Source organism: Tamandua tetradactyla, chromosome 4 (assembly GCF_023851605.1).
Source record: "Tamandua tetradactyla isolate mTamTet1 chromosome 4, mTamTet1.pri, whole genome shotgun sequence".
Classification (NCBI taxonomy): Eukaryota; Metazoa; Chordata; class Mammalia; order Pilosa; family Myrmecophagidae; genus Tamandua; species Tamandua tetradactyla.
This window is the reverse complement of record NC_135330.1, coordinates 198,222,656-198,237,414: the sequence shown is the minus strand read 5'-3', so window position 1 is coordinate 198,237,414 and position 14,759 is coordinate 198,222,656. Positions and strand designations below refer to the sequence as shown.

The following is a 14,759-nucleotide window of genomic DNA, read 5'->3' as shown; positions in this document are numbered from 1 at the left end:
TTATTGGTTTTTCTATTTCCGAAAAATAAGTTGTTGGCATTTTGATTGGTATTGCATTGAATCTGTAAATCAATTTAGGTAGGATTGACATCTTAGCTATATTTAGTCTTCCAATCCATGAACACAGTATGCCCTTCCATCTATTTAGGTCTTCTGTGATTTCTTTTAACAGTTTTTTGTAGTTTTCTTTGTATAGGTCTTTTGTCTCTTTAGTTAAATTTATTCCTAAGTATTTTATTCTTTTAGTTGCAATTGTAAATGGAATTCATTTCTTGATTTCCCCCTCAGCTCGTTCATTGCTAGTGTATAGAAACACTACAGATTTTTGAATGTTGATCTTGTAACCTGCTACTTTGCTGTACTCATTTATTAGCTCTAGTAGTTTTGCTGTGGATTTTTCAGGGTTTTCGTTGTATAGTATCATATCATCTGTAAACAGTGAGAGTTTTACTTCTTCCTTTCCAATTTTGATGCCTTGTATTTCTTTTTCTTGTCTAATTGCTCTGGCTAGAACTTCCAATACGATGTTGAATAATAGTGGTGATAGTGGACATCCTTGTCTTGTTCCTGATCTTAGGGGGAAAGTTTTCAGTTTTTCCCCATTGAGGATGATATTAGCTGTGGGTTTTTCATATATTCCCTCTATCATTTTCAGGAAGTTCCCTTGTATTCCTATTCTTTGATGTGTTTTCAACAGGAAAGGATGTTGAATCTTGTCAAATGCCTTCTCTGCATCAATTGAGATGGCCATGTGATTTTTCTGCTTTGATTTGTTGATGTGGTATACTACATTAATTGATTTTCTTATGTTGAACCATCCTTGCATTCCTGGGATGAATCCTACTTGGTCCTGATATAGAATTCTTTTAATGTGTTGCTGGATTCAATTTGCTAGAATTTTGTTGAGGATTTTTGCATCTATATTCATTAGAGAGATTGGTCTGTAGTTTTCGTTTTTTGTAATATCTTTGCCTGGTTTTGGTATGAGGGTGATGTTGGCTTCATAGAATGAATTAGGTAGCTTTCCCTCCACTTCAATTTTTTTGAAGAGTTTGAGCAGGGTTGGTACTAATTCTTTCTGGAATGTTTGGTAGAATTCACATGTGAAGCCGTCTGGTCCTGGACCTTTCTTTTTGGGAAGCTTTTGAATGACTGATTCAATTTCTTTACTTGTGATTGGTTTGTTGAGGTCATCTATTTCTTCTTGAGTCAAAGCTGGTTGTTCACGCCTTTCTAGGAACTTGTCCATTTAATCTACATTGTTGTATTTATTAGCATAAAGTTGTTCATAGTATCCTGTTACTACCTCCTTTATTTCTGTGAGGTCAGTGATTATGTCTCCTCTTCCATTTCTGATCTTATTTATTTGCATCCTCTCTCTTCTTTTTGTCAGTCTTGCTAAGGGCCCATCAATCTTATTGATTTTCTCATAGAACCAACTTCTGGTCTTATTGATTTTCTCTATTGTTTTCATGTTCTCAATTTCATTTATTTCTGCTCTAATCTTTGTTATTTCTTTCCTTTTGCTTGCTTTGGGGTTAGTTTGCTGTTCTTTCTCCAGTTCTTCCAAGTGGACAGTTAATTCCCGAATTTTTGCCCTTTCTTCTTTTCTGATATAGGCATTTAGGGCAATAAATTTCCCTCTTAGCACTGCCTTTGCTGCGTCCCATAGGTTTTGATATGTTGTGTTTTCATTTTCATTCACCTCGAGATATTTACTAATTTCTGTTGTAATTTCTCCCTTGACCCACTGGTTGTTTAAGAGTGTTTTGTTGAGCCTCCACGTATTTGTGAATTATCTGGCACTCTGCCTATTATTGATTTCCAACTTCATTCCTTTATGATCTGAGAAAGTGTTGTGTATGATTTCAATCTTTTTAAATTTTCTGAGACTTGCTTTGTGACCCAGCATATGGTCTATCTATGAGAATGATCCATGGGCACTTGAGAAAAAGGTGTATCCTGCTGTTGTGGGGTGTAATGTCCTATAAATGTCTGTTAAGTCTAGCTCATTTATTGTAATATTCAAATTCTCTGTTTCTTTATTGATCCTCTGTCTAGATGTTCTGTCCATTGATGAGAGTGGGGAATTGAAGTCTCCAACTATTATGGTAGATGTGTCTATTTCCTTTTTCAGTATTTGCAGTGTATTCCTCATGTATTTTGGGGCATTCTGGTTCGGTGCATAAATATTTATGAGTGTTATGTCTTCTTGTTGGATTGTTCCTTTTATTAGTAGATAGTATCCTTCTTTGTCTCTTTTAACTGTTTTACATTTGAAGTCTAATTTGTTGGATATTAGTATAGCCACTCCTACTCTTTTCTGGTTGTTATCTGCATGAAATATCTTTTCCCAACCTTTCACTTTCAACCTATGTTTATCTTTGGGTCTAAGATGTGTTTCCTGTAGACAGCATATAGAAGGATCCTGTTTTTTAATCCATTCTGCCAGTCTATGTCTTTTGATTGGGGAATTCAGTCCATTAACATTTAGTGTTATTACTGTTTGGGTAATACTTTCCTCTACCATTTTGCCTTTTGTATTTTATATATCATATCTAATTTTCCTTCTTTCTACACTCTTCTCCACACCTCTCTCTTCTGTCTTTTCGTATCTGTGTCTAGTGCTCCCTTTAGTATTTCTTGCAGACTGGTCTCTTGGTCACAAATTCTCTCAGTGACTTTTTGTCTGAAAATGTTTTAAGTTCTCTCTCATTATTGAAAGACAATTTTGGTGGATATAGAATTCTTGGTTGGCAGTTTTTCTCTTTTAGTAATTTAAATACATCATCCCACTGTCTTCTTGCCTCCATGGTTTCTGCTGAGAAATCTACACATAGTCTTATTGGATTTCCCTTGTATGTGATGGATTGTTTTTCCCCTGCTGCTTTCAAGATCCTCTCTTTCTCTTTGACCTCTGACATTCTAACTAGTAAGTGTCTTGGAGAATGCCTATTTGGATCTATTCTCTTTGGGGTGTGCTTCACTTCTTGGATCTGTAATTTTAGGTCTTTTGTAAGAGTTGGGAAATTTCCAGTGATAATTTCTTCCATTAGTTTTTCTCCTCCTTTTCCCTTCTCTTCTCCGTCTGGGACACCCATAACACATATATTTGTGCGCTTCATATTATCATTCAATTCCCTGAGCCCCTGCTCAAATTTTTCCATTCTTTTCCCTATAGTTTCTGTTTCTTTTTGGATTTCAGATGTTCCATCCTCCAGTTCACTAATTCTAACCTCTGTCTCTTGAAATCTACCATTGTAGGTTTCCATTGTTTTTTTCATCTCTTCTACTGTATCTTTCATTCCCATAAGTTTTGTGATTTGTTTTTTCAGACTTTCCATTTCTTCTTTTTGTTCATTCCTTGCCTCTTCATGTCCTCCCTCAATTAATTGATTTGGTTTTTGAAGAGGTTTTCCTTTTCTGTTCGTATATTCAGAATTAGTTGTCTCAGCTCCTGTATCTCATTTGAACTATTGGTTTGTTCCTTTGATTGGGCCATATCTTCAATTTTCTTGGTGTGATTTGTTATTTTTTGCTGGCATCTGGACATTTAATTACCTTAATTAGTTTATTCTGGTGATTGCTTTCACTTATCTTACCTAGAGTTTTCTTGCTAGATGAGTTTGTTGTCTATCTGTTCATTGACCTTCAGTTCAGCTTTTATGGGCCTCTAGCTTAAGTTTTTTTTAACAGAGGGTAATTTTTCAGTTCTTATTTTCTTGTTTCTTGTCCTGCTTGTAAGGTGCCTTTTCCCTCCCTACCGTTAGGAGGGTCTACATAGGTATTACAGACTCCAGCCGGGTTTTCCCAGACTAAGCTGGCCTCCTTTCAGGGGGAAAGAATCACCTGCATCAGTTTTCCCTGAGGGTGAGACCCAGCAGGTTGAAAGACTTTCCTGTGAAGTCTCTGGGCTCTGTTTTTCTTATCCTGCCCAGTATGTGGCACTTATCTGTCTGTGGGTCCCACCAGCAAAAGATGTTGTGGCTCCTTTAATTTTGGAACGCTCTCCCTGCTGGGGGCGTGGTGGAGACAGAGGAAATGTTGTAGGCTGGTTTTAATGACTTCAAATTGCAAAACCCTGGGATCTGAATTCCTTGAGAGAGGGATTCCACCTGGGTTGCGTTTCACCCTTCCCCTGGGGAAGGTTCAGGTGGGAGACAGCCCTGAAAGCAGCCTGTTTCTGTGTTTGGGGCAGTTGCAGCCTGTGTAATCCTGGCGCTGAGTCCAGAGGCAACCAAGCATCCATAGAAACAGCCGCAAAAGGCTCCGTTTCGTCCCCTTTCCTCTTTTTCAGTTAGCCCAATAGGCGACTTCCACCTTAATCAGTTTCGCCTGAGCTGGGGGTCTATTTTTAGTAGTCAGAATTTGTTTATTAATGCCACAATTGGTGTTCGGTTGGACTCAGTCCCTGCTACTGTTGGAGACTCTTTCCTTTCCCTCTGGGAAGCCGCCTGTGGGGAGTGGCACCGGTCGCCGGCCGCCGCGGCTTGGGGAACTCGCTGTTCCGGAGACTCGCAGCCAGTCCGGGAAGCCGCCTGTGGGGGAGGGGCACCGGCCGCCGGCCGCCGCGGCTTGGGGAAGTGCGCGCGGCTCAGGGAATTAGCTGTTCCGAAGCCTCGCAGCTGGTCCAGCTGGTCCAGACTGGGGTACACTGTGTGTCCGGTGTCTGTTGTGGCTTCGGGAGCTGTTCTGTACTGTTTCTGGTTATTTAGTAGTTGCTCTGGAGGACGAACTAAAACTCGCGCATCTTACTAAGCTGCCATCTTGGCCCCCTGCCTATTTATTTTTAAAGTCAATTCTCTCTCTGTTGTTCAGATTTGATAATTTCTATTGTTCTGTCTTCTGTTCACTGGTTCTTTCCTCTGTCCCCTCTGTTCTTTCAGAGATCCCAACCATTTAATTTGCTATTTTGATTATTATATTTTTCAGTTCTAAAATTTCCATTTGGGTTTTCATTATATGTTCTTTTTCTTTGGGGGAGAGTTTCTATTTCTTTGCTGAGATGCTCTTTTTCCTTATTTGTTTCAATTTAGGTTTTATTTATTTTTTTTGCAGCATTTTACTGATGAATGCTTTAAATAGTTATCAGATAATTGTAACATCACTGTCATCTTATTATTGGCATCTATTTTTGTCTTTTTTTCATTCAGTTTGAGATTTTCTTGTTTTTTGGTATGTTGTGGCATTTCAATTGAAACATGAACATTTGAGGTATTATGTCGCTCTGGATCTTATTTAAACTATCTGTTTTACCTTTCTTTCTCTGACAGTGATACGGTAGGGAAAGAAGGGGTTACATTGTTACTGTCGCGTGGGTGTAGAAATGCAGGTTTCTCCCTTGGCCTCCATTCCGGGTGGGAGCACTCCTCATTACTATGGGAGAGATGGGGTTCCAGCACCCTACCAGGCCTCTGCTGATACATGGCCACTGTTTTCCCCATGGTGTCCACTGACTCCACGAGGCATGGGTGCTCTCCTTTCCACAGGGTGGTGGGGAAACTCCTGACTCTTCACTGGGTCTCTTCTGACCCAGCGTGGGGTAGGAGTGCCTGTGGCTGTCATGTGCTGATGTAAGTCCAGGCTCCCTTCTCAGGCTCCTCCGAACCCACCTGGCACAGGTGTTAGGGCTGCTGTTACAGCTTGGTAAGGACCAAAGTCTGCTGATTTGGGAATGGGTGGAGCCACATCTTTTTTCCTCTGTGGTTTGGCTGCGGTAGAGTAATTATTTTCTAAATGTTTCCTATCTTGCTAAACCACCCCTTCCATGTTTCTTTAGCCAGGAAGAGCAGACTTTTGTTGGGACTTTTTGTGTGTCTGTGCCCATTGTTATTTCAAGGTTGCTGGTTTCTCCAGCACAGAGTCTGGGATATATGAGGCAAAAAGACAACACAGGAAACTTACCACCTACCTTTTTGTTCCTCAGGTCCCCAATGCACCTAGATTGCCTGCCTCCTTTTTCTCTACTTTTCTGAGTTATTTAGTTATTTTATGGATAATGTCAAGAGTTTTTATTTGTACCTAGTGGGAAGAATATGAAAATATATCTCTACATCCTCTTGCAGATAGCAGTCCTATTTATTTATTTTTAGCATACTGCATAATATTCCTTTTTGTAAATGGGCTTCAATTTATTCCACTATTCCCTTATCGATAAGTGTTTTAGTTTGTTAAAGCTACCAGAATGCAATATACCAGAAAGGGAGTGGTTTTTTAAGAGGGAATTTAAGTTATGAGTTTACAATTTTAAAGCATTTAAAATATTCAAACTAAGGCCTCCAGAGACAGATACATTGACTCAAGAAAGGCCAGTGTGTTCAAACACCTCTGTCACTTGGGAAGGCATGTAACTGACATCTGCTGGTGTCTTTGATTTCTGGTTTGAACAGCTTTCCTGGGAGCATTTTCTCTCTGCATCTTCAAATATCTGTGTCTCGTGTTGGCTCTGTCAGCTCTGAAGATTTTTCCAAATGGTTCCCTCTTAAAAGATTCCAATAAGCAACCCCAGCTTGAATGGGTAGAGACACATCTCCATGGAAACAACTTCATAAAAAAGATCCCACCCAACAATATTGAATCAGGATTAAAGCACATGGCTTTTATGGGGTACACAACAGTTTCAAACCGACACAATCTGTATGGCCACTAAGAAAATACTGTAATGTTTATATTGGTGCCTGTATCCGTCCACATTAATGCATTTATCTCTAATATATCAATTCCAAGGAGGGAGTTGGATTGGGATCAGAGGTCACACTGATTTTAAATTATAGTACCTATTTTCAGATTATTTTATCAAGTCATGTTTCTGCCAGCAATATATTGAAAAATATTTCCCCATATGCTCACCAGCGATAGACAACATTGACCTTTTTCTGTTTTCCTTATCTTAGAGGTATAAAGTAATATCTCACCATTACTTTACTTTGCGTTTTCCTGACACCATATTTTCATATATTTATTGGCTGTTTGTGTTCATCCCTTTGTTATTTGTCCCTTTATAGTGATATGCTCTTCTTTTTCGATTGGGTTATTAGGCTTTTGTCCTCCATTGATTTGTGAGAATTCTTTGAAGCTATAGACCCTTTATCTGTCATATGCATTATAAATATTTTTTTCCAAAGGCATCTGTTCTAGTTTGCTAGCTGCCAGAATGCAATATACCAGAAATGGAATGGCTTTTAAAAGGAGGAAATTAATAAGTTGCAAGTTACAGTTTTGAGGCCTATAAAATCTCTAAACTAAAGCAAGTCTCTAGAAATGTCCAATCTAAGTAATCCAGGGAAAGATACCTTGGTTCAAGAAGGCCAATCAAGTTCAGGGTTTCACAACTGGAAAGGCACGTGGTGAACATGGTGTCATCTGCTGGCTTCCTCTCCAGCTCCCTGAGAGGCATTTTCCTTCTTCATCTCCAAAAGTCGCTGACTGGTAGACTCTGCTTCATGGTTCTGTGGCGTTCTCTGCTATGGCTTTCTCGTGGTTCTGTTGTTCTCTCACTCTCTATGAATCTCCCACTTTCTCCAAAATGTTTCCTCTTTTATAATGTTTCCAGTAAACTAATGAACACCCACCTGGAATGTGTGGAGAAATGTCTCCACCTCATCCAATTTAACAACCGCTCTTGATTGAGTCACATCTTCAGGGAGAAAATCTAATTCAAACATACAGTACTGAATAGGGATTAGAAGAAATAGCTGCCTTTACAAAATGGGATCAGGATTAAAACATGGCTTTTCTAGGATTCATACATCATTTCAAACTGGCACAGTCTCATTTGTCTATTGAATCCTTCTGCCTTATAATGGATTTCATTTTTATTTATTGCAACTATTTTTTATTGTATAGTATAACATATTTACAAAGCAAAGAAATAAAAAGCAACAGTTTTCAAAGCACTATTCAACAAGTGGTTACAGGACAGATCCCAGAGATTGTCATAGGCTACCAGTACGATCCTCTCATATTTTTCCTTCTAGCTGCTCCAGAATATAGGAGACTAGAGGGCTTAAATACTTTTTTTATCATCACAATCGACTTTTTTCCTTCTTTTTTGTGTGAAAAAATAATGTATATGCATAAAAACTATAAATTTCAAAGCACAGCACCACAGTTAGTTTCAGACTTTGACGTGGGTTACAATTTCACAATTTTAGGTTTTTTACTTCTAACTGCTCTAAAACTAAACAAGATATCAATTTAATGATTCAGCATTCATATTCATTTGTTAAATCCTATCTTTTATATATAATTCCACCATCACCTTTGATCTTTCCATACCTCTCTTTGGGGTTGTTTGGGCTATGGCAATTCCAAATTTCTCATACTGGAAGGGTCTATCATCAATATGGGGTAGGGAGATGGAACTATCTGATGTTCTGGAGAGGCTGGAATGGTCCTGGTTAGGGGTTGGCAGGTTATGATAGGTAGCAAGGTCTACCTGAAGCTTGCATAAGAGCTCACCTCTAGAGTAGCCTCTCGACTCTATTTGAACTCTCTCTGCCACTGATACTTTACTAATTACACTTCTTTTCCCCCTTTCAGTGATTGTTGATCCCACGGTGCCATGTCTGGATTCATCCCTGGAAGTCCTCTCCCATGTCGCCAGGGAGACTTTCACCCCTGGTTGTCATGTCCCAAGTAGAGAGGAGGGCAATAATTTCACTTGCAGAGTTGGCAACATCTGAGCAACAACAGAGATCCTCCAGAAGTAACTCTTAGGCATGCCTATAGGTAATCTAAACTTCTCCACTACCTACATAAGCTTCACAAGAGTAAGCCTCATGATTGAGGTCATGGCCTATTGATTTGGATATCCCTAAAGTTTGACAGAGTATCAGGGGATTGCCAGATGGTAAAGTTTACTAGTTCCATATTCTTTCTCCCCTCCCTCAGGGGACTTTGCCAATACTTTTTGATTATCTGCTTAATATACTCTAGGATAGTTCCAGGCATTATAGTAATCTCTGCAGGATTAAAAGACCTCTTTCTTATTCTGTGCTCCCTGTGTTTCAATTGTTCAAATGAGCTATACAGATAGAGAATTATATCTGTATAATTCTATATGATAATTGAATTAGATTATGCACTATAGAAAATTTCAGTTCCAGATCAAATAAACCTTTCCTTCATTGGTCTCAAAGAGTATATGTGGTTCTAAAATATAGATACTGTCTCCCTTACCCCTGTGTTCTGAATTACATTAACCCCAACCTGTTCAGCTTCATTCTTATCTCTAAATATCACATTATATATATATAAAACAGCCGCTCAAAATCTTAGAAATAATAATCACCACTCCGGACTTAATGTGTCTGCTCTAAAAGCTTACCATCTAGGCCCCTGTTTTCTTATAAGCGTTTTTCTAAAGGTGACCATACTATTGTTGTTTTATTGTTTCTGGCTTATTTCGTCTCACCACATGTCCCCCATGTTCATTCACATCACTGCATGCCTCAGGTCATTGTTCCTTTCTGTAGCAGCACAACCTTCATCCATAAGTATACACCATCGTTTGCCATTCTACTTCTCCATCAGTGCATCCTTCAGCCATCTGCGTTCATTGAGCATCATGTAGAGGGCCCGAAGTCCACAGTCCATCAACATTCTCAGTTTTAGATAATTTCATTGTTCCCAAGAGACAGAAAACCAGTAAACACACCCTCACCAAATAGGAAATCTAAACTTCCTCTTAACTCTTGTCGATCCCTCCATTATTTACCTCTGCTGTTGCTATGGTAGTGCTGATGTTTCCTCTTGAACATAGCTCATAGCATGCAATAGCAGTTTTCCCCCTGTACCTTGAACTTAAACACTCTTTATACAAGAATCATATCATTGAATTAATTTTTATGAGAACTAATTCATATTTCTAGTGTGAATCCATGGGACACGTAGGTCTATACAACCCCTTTCAATCTTGTTCATCTTCAATATGTAATATTACTTCTAGACCCACTAGAGAACCCCCTTCTCTCCTATTTATTCCCTTACACTGGAGTTCAACCTCATTAGCTAACAGTTCACCCATCTCTAGCTTCTATATATCTCTAAGTTCTCTATATTCTGCATTATAAGCCTCTGATTATACCTTTATGCTGGTCATAGAAGCATCCTATATGCTGGAATCATACAGTATCTGTCCTTTTGTGTCTGGCTAACGTCACTCAGCATTATGTCCTCAAGGCTCATCCATCTTGTCATGTGCTTCAAGACATCATTTTGTCTTACTGCTGCATAATATTCCATTGTATGTATATACCACATTTTGTTGATCCACTCATCTGTTGATGGGCATTTGGTTTGTTTCCATCTTTTGGCAATTGTAAATAATGCTGCTATGAACATCGGTGTGCAAATGTCTGTTTATGTTGTTGCTTTCAGCTCTTCTGGGTATATAACAAGTAGTGCTATTGCATAGGGCAACTCGATATTTAATTTCCTAAGGAACCACCAAACAGTCTTCCATAGTGGCTGCACCATTATACATTCCCACCAGCAGTGCATAAGTGTCCCAGTTTCTCCAACATCCTCTCCAACATTTATAGTTTCTTATTTGTTTAATAGCAGGCATTCATATAGGTGTGAAGTGGTATCTCATTGTAGTCTCGATCTGCATTTCCCTTATAGCCAATGAAAATAAGCACCTCTTCATGTGCTTTTGAGCCATATGATTTGCTCTTCAGAAAAATGCCTATTCATATCTTTAGCCCATTTTATAATTAGGTTGTTCCTTCTTTTGTGGTTGAATTGTATGATTTCTTTGTATATACAGGTATCAAACCTTTGTCTGTTATGTAATTTCCAAATATCTTCTCCCATTGAGTTGGCTGCCTCTTCAAAAGACTTTTTGACAAAGTCTTTTGAGGTGCAGAAGCATTTGATTTTGAGGAGTTCCCATTTATCTATTTTTTCTTTTGTTGCTTGTGCTTTGGGTATAAAGTTTAGGAAGCTACCTCCTATTACTAGGTCAGGAAGATGTTTCCCTACATTTTTTCTAGAAGCTTTATGGTGCTCGTTCTTATATTTAGGTGTTTGACCCACTTTGAGTTAATTTTTGTGTAGGGTGTAAGATAGGGGTCCTCTTTCATTCTTTTGGCTATTGATATCCAGTTCTTCCATACCCAGTTATTGAAAAGACTATTTTGTCCCAGTTCAGAGGATTTGGGGACCTTGTCAAAAATCAATTGACCATAGATTTGGTGGTCTATTTCTGCACTCTTGATTCATTTCCATTAATCAATGCTTCTGTCTTTGTGCCAGTACCAGGATTTTATTTTATATAGAGAGATATATTTATTACTTTTTCTGTAACTTTTGGGCTTCTGGACTTGATTAAGGTGATCGTTTTGAACCCTCAATTGTATAGGGTTCTTTTCTTCTAAAATGTATATGCTTGTTTTAAATGTATTTAATCAATCTAGTGATGTATGTATTTGTGTGTGCGTGTGCATTTATGTATATGTAAGGGTTCAACAGTTGTTCCTCTGGACAGCTAATTACTTGTATGTGTGGATCCCAGTCCTATTGTTATCATCATTAGCTACAGCTTTTATGATTGGCCATTAAAAATTGCAGTACTCACAATATTTTCAAATAAGAAAATAGCTAGTTTTATCTTTTATTCTCCAATCTTTATAGTAATTTTTATTTTCCTGTCTTATTGCATTTTCTAGTAGTATGGCATCACTAAGGACCTCCTGATTTTATTGACATGGTTTATAAGTGTTCCATTTTTTAGAATAAAATTTCCTGTTATATTCTGATAAGTAGTCATTTTTCAAATATTAATGATCTTATGATTATCATTTTACTTATAATTTTTATTTAATAGTTGTTTGATTTTATCTTATCAAATGACCTTTTCATATTCTTTGATATAGTCATGTTTTTCACTTTAATTTACTTATTTTATGCTTTTTTAAAAATTTGACTTCCTAATTTGAATCATCCCTGCATCCCAAAAAATACTTTCATAGGTCATGTCATACCTATTATGATTAGCATTATGCTAATGTTAATAACATTAATCTTCTTTTTTTATTTTTCATGGGCAGGCACCGGGAATCAAACCCAGGTCTCCAGCATGGCAGGCGATAACTCTGCATGCTAAGCCACTGTTACCTGCCTGTCTTCTTTTGTTTTTAGCTACTTATTTTTAAATAATTTCCAACTTACAATTAATTTGCAAATATAGTCCAAAGAATTCCTGTATGCTCTTCACCAGATTTACCTGTATATTCTTCACTCAAATTTACCAATTGTTAACATTTTATCTTTGCTTTTTTTTTAATTTTGCCCCATTCACTTTATCATTTGCTGTCTCTCGATTTATTCATCCTATGTTTTTGCCAAACTAAGTAAATAGATACATATTTTCTTATTCCCTTTCTTTCACACATACAAGTTAGTATTCTCTTTATGCTTTTCTGAATTTTTCTTTTATTGCCTAACAGTGCAGCCTGGAGAGAACTCCCTGTCAGTTTCAGGAGATGCACCGATCCTTTCTTCACGGCTACATGACGCTTCGGTCTGTGTGTGGTCTATGGTTCAGCCGACCTGTCTCCTACGCTTGGGTCTATTGGAAACCTCCAACATCTGAAACGACAAATGATGCTGACATGAATAATCTTGCACGTAAGTGTTTTCATATTGTAAGGCGCATCTAAGGGGTGAATTTCTAGAAGTGACATTGCTTGGTCAAAAGGCTTGTACCTATTTATATTCCTGCCAGCAACACATGAAAGCATTTGTTTCCCCACAACCTCGCCGAGGTATGTATTGTTGGGCTCTTAAGTTTTGCTGACCTACTAGGTGAGAAATGATAACTCAGTGTACTTTAAATTTACATCTCTCTTATTATGAGTGAAGATGAGCATCTTTTCATAGGTATAATGGCTATTTTTAATTTGTGTGTGTGTGAATTGTTGTCCATGTCTTTGGACCATTTTTCTATCAATTTTTGGTCTTTTTGTGTCCTGAAGTTTTAAAAATTCTGTCAGGGGTCTAAGTCCTTTAGATGAATATATGTTGCAAATATTTTCTCCCAGTTTGCCATTTGTCTTTGTCTGTACTTACGGAGTTTTTGCCATGCAAAGGTTTGTTTTGTTTTGATTCAATTTGTTTGAGTCCAATTTATGGATATTTTATTTTGTTGTACCTGGAATGTGGGTCAGATTAGAAAACTGTTTGCCACCCCTCAGTTACAGAATAACTCACTCATATTTTAGTCTAGTACTTACATGCATTTCTTTTTAGAGAAATTATTTTGATTCATTACTGTATATTTTCTACTTTTTATTTATATTATTGCACCTATATACATAATTGAGATTATTTACAATTTTCGACATATTATACTCTATCAGGTTTGTGTCTAAAATGTTGCAGAATAAAGTAGGGTTTTTCTAACTTTTTCATGACCAAAGCTAATTTAAATAACATTGAAATTATGTGGTTTGATAATTAACCAAAACTTGAGAGATAGTTACTCACCCTTTTTGGCAATTGGTTTGTGTAACTCTTCTGTTTTGTTTTGGGTCATTTGGAAATTTACATTTTCATAAGAAATCATTCATTTCCTGTCCATTTTCAAACGTGTTGCCGTATATATGTATACAGAGACCTCTGCCAGGTCGGGGGGGCTACAAATTCAGCAGATGGAAGCAGCCTCCGCTTGCTGTCTATCTCATTTATGCTTCTTATTGTGGAATGTGCTTATTTCCACTGATAGGTGCTCATCTGCAAGAGAATTTTCTAAATTTACTAAAAACACTATAGGTGTTTGTTACTTGCTGTATCCCAATATTCTGAAGGTTCAAATATTTCGAACCAGATATGTTGCCCTGATGTAGATGAAGCTACAGACATTGCAACATAGAACTAGAAATCAACGAGCTTCCCCTTTGAGAAGAGTTTACTTTAAGGGCTAAAAGTTTGCAAGGAATGTTTGATACTCCCAGTAGCCAGTGTTCAGGCTAGGAAAAATGTTAAATTTCTACAAGTTTCAAAGAAAATGAGCCACATCCTTTCTTTAGCTGCTGACAGTGTGCCTCGATGATGTTTCCAGCTGCGGTTGGGAAGTCTGCTTCCTAGGCAGTCCGATACTGAGCACAGAGTGCAGAGCCTCTCTGCCAGAGGAGTGAAGGGCTCTGAGTGGTTCCAGGAAGAGCTGAGCTAAGGGCAGTCTGTCACTTCATTGTGCCATCCTGTTTGTGTGGGTGATATAACAGGAGGAGTTTAAATAATGCTGTTGGCAGAGCTCAGCTCCGTCAGCGCAGGGAGATGTCTCAGTCACCCCCTACCAGGCACCCCTTTCGACAAGGGAAGGCTCCACGGTCAGAGGAGCCACAGGTCAGGCATTCCAGGTGGGTCCTGAAGACAGATGGACAGACACACCCCTGGTGGGGCAAATGACAAGTACTTCTTTGCTGCAAGTAACGAATGAGTTTTGGTGTTGGAAATAAAGCCTGACGGTGAGGAAGCTTCAAACGTAGGCCTTTTAGCTGAAAATGCAGGTAGCGCCCAGGCCCTATTCTGCTGGGGTGTCACCCAAACCAGGGGAGACCTTGCCATCCACCGAGCCGCTGCCCCAAGCCTCACGGGGAGGGAGCTCGGGCCTGCCCTGCTCCCATTTATCTGACCATTAAAACCTTCCATGAACCCAAAATACAGGGGCTAAATTCTCCCAGAAGATTCTCAGTAAATCTCCTGGCAACTACCTAACCTAGTCATATATCAGATGGACTCGACAAATGTATATC

The 14,759-nt window shown here is 38.4% G+C and overlaps 1 long non-coding RNA gene across 2 annotated transcripts in view; it reads left to right on the top strand.

The window, feature by feature from the left end:
* Positions 1-14,759, top strand: part of LOC143679651 (uncharacterized) — a 90,163-nt gene that overhangs the window by 46,232 nt on the left and 29,172 nt on the right. For both annotated transcript variants that reach the window (XR_013173889.1, XR_013173890.1), the window contains exon 4: positions 12,453-12,633. This is a non-coding gene — a long non-coding RNA (uncharacterized LOC143679651). The remainder of the gene's footprint in view (positions 1-12,452; positions 12,634-14,759) is intronic.